The sequence below is a fragment of the Haemaphysalis longicornis genome, unplaced genomic scaffold, assembly GCF_048455015.1.
Source record: "Haemaphysalis longicornis isolate Haplotype H1 unplaced genomic scaffold, Haemaphysalis longicornis Haplotype H1 scaffold_13, whole genome shotgun sequence".
Taxonomy (NCBI): domain Eukaryota; kingdom Metazoa; phylum Arthropoda; class Arachnida; order Ixodida; family Ixodidae; genus Haemaphysalis; species Haemaphysalis longicornis.
Genome location: NW_027526233.1, coordinates 64,292,597 through 64,295,367, shown reverse-complemented (window position 1 = coordinate 64,295,367; position 2,771 = coordinate 64,292,597).

Here is a 2,771-nt window from a genome sequence, read left to right as displayed (position 1 = left end):
TATTTTTATTTTCTGGCTAGAGGCTACTGGCTACAAATGGCTAGACAGCTGAGCGCAACCTATTTTTTTCTGGTCTATAAACTACTCAGTTCAATAAAATAAATTTTATTTGCAATAAAAAACATTTTCACTTGCTTTTAGTACTTATAATGTCACTACAAAAAAAGCGTAGCAATGTCGTCATCAACTCAGTGTCAGCTGTTTGCTCTTGTTTCCCGCCATGTTCCTCACTTTCAACAGTTGTTTACGAGCGACGTTGTTCGAACTCTGATTTGTGTTAAGAAAGTACCTGTTTTTGAAGTCGCAAACCACGGATCAAAGCAGCAGACGTGAAGCTACTCTACCGCTGAGTCATGACAATGCGACACTTAGGACGAATCCCGAAGAAATCGCCTGTTGATGCCAGGCTACGTGTCGATGCAAATAAGCTGCGGCGTTTTCAACGGCAAAAGAACTGTCTCGTGCACGTCCTCCGCTCCGAGTTCAAACGCATCATTCACAGAATCATTTAACGATGAAGGTTGTTCGGGCCACCCTGCGTCTCCTTTGGAAGTCAGAAGCGGAGCCCAGCCGTGGACACCTGCACGTTCGGGTCTCCCCAAGCGATGCTGACAAGCTGCTTCTCGGAGGACCGTCAGATGACGGCACACCAGTCCTTGCCGCACCTTACAACGTCCGTCTCACGCCTCCGGGCCTCTTCGCCAACTACGTGTTCGTCGAAGAAGCTGAAATCAAAACGTAGGTCATTGAGCTGACCACTTGGGGTCTTACTGCCGTTCATTCGGAAAAGCCGAGCATTGGTGCCATTAAGTCCAATTAGACTCACTTCAGATCCCATTACGACGTAATTGAGTCAATAGGGCCGATTGGACGTCCTGTTGGGATATAGTATTCAAGTCAAATGGTTCAATTCAGTGTCCAGTCAGTCCACTGGACGTCCTATTTAGAAAGACGTGTTGCTGGGCGAGTTGGTTCATATTACAAAAATAAGATTTAGCGCAGCGAAAGACACGGACGGTGAAAAGGACGGGACGGGCGCTAACTCAAAACTGGTTTTAGACCACGTGTGTGATTACGCCGAATGTATATATGCATGTCGTCTTTTCAATAAAAACCAGTTGCGAGTTAGCGCCCGTCCCGTCCTTTTCTCCGTCCGTGTCTTTCGCTGCGCTAAATCTTATTTATGTCCTATTAGAACATGTCAATGTGCCCAGCTGGAACCGTTTGATTCCTGTTGGATGTCCAATGCTCTTTTTTGACTGGGGCACCATCACACTGTGTGGAGGTTATGGTGACGCGCAGCAGCTCGACGGGCCGCAGCTTTGAAAGGTGCTGAGCAGAGGGGGCTCATGGCAATGTGGCGTTCTCTGGTGCACACACGGCAGCTTGCTCCGCTTCGAAGGACACCTGGTGCTTGTGCTTGAGCCCACTCTTAAGGAGCTCACAGTCCCGGAGACGCAGGTGAGCCGCTTACTTTACGCTTGCCGCTGGCTTTGGCCACGCCTTTGCCTCACACGCAAGGCGTTTCTAGGCCGGGGCGGACAGTGTTGGGGTGCTCCCAGTGCCTGCTTTGTGCTCTTTGCTGCATACGTGTGCCATGCTGCTTCAAGAAGCAGGATGTGAGTCTACACTAAGAATTTGACTGTGATCACTTTTTTGTCCACCTCATAGCCACTTTTAGTTCGGCTCTGCCATGTCGGTAACTATTAAGGGCACTGGGTAAGGCTAAATTTGAAAAAAAAAAAAAAGATATATTATGTAGATATATTAGATGCCGAGAAAAATGTACCACAAAATGGCCAAGAATGCATGGGGCTTAGCCTGCGCCCTTAACCTTGAAGGTTAGACTGGTTTGTTGCTCTTAGATGTGTTACGGGTCGTTTATAATAACTTATTCCACTGGTCAGTCTCGAGTGAGCAACCGAATGTGCCAATTAACTATAAAGTTTCGACCTGAGCTATCAAATTCAAGTTAACTGGGGAGCACAGTCACTGATGTACTTCAGTACTGGCAAACTGAGTACACCTTCAGTTTCTTGGGAATGTGAAAACATTGTGCGGTCCGACAAGCCAGTGCACACCACTTCTGATTCCAGTGCTCCAAGGCCACTCTTCCACTGCACTGGTTGTGTCCCGTGCAGGAGCTTGTGAACCAGTCATCACAGGAGAACCAGCCATGTCACCCGGAAATCTGTACAAGTGGCCGGGCACCTTCACGGGTCTACTCCTCCAGTCCAAGCAACGGCCAAAGCGGGACCAGAGGTAATTGGACGCTGACTGGTCTTAGCTTGGCTTGGATGGCTGAGATGAGGTGAGTCGTTGAGATGAGTGGCCACTAGAACACCGAGTGGTTGAAATGGACTGCCCGAAGTGAGACTACAAATGGGGACCCAAAGGGCAAACCCACGAAGTCTTGTGATTGCAACACTGCCATGCGGTGCTGAGTGCTTTTTTGCGTCCATTTAGGGTTTTCCCCAGAATCTCAAGAGGAATCCCCTGAATGCTCGCAGTGTTTTGCCAGTGGCCGTCGAACAAAACCTGAGAGAGCTCAAAATACGGAGTCTTTTAGTTAAAACAAAAAGAAGCCCTTAGAGTTTCTTTAAGAAGTACTGATGCCAAGTAAAAGCGGTGATCGTACCGGGCCATTTCATTCGCACCCAGCGGCTTAGCAGCCACCCGTGAGCCGGGGCGCTGTGAGCAATGCAATGCCATGCTCTTTGCTGGCACTGGGACCATATCCGCTGCTCTTGTCACTTTATTCACATGTGCGC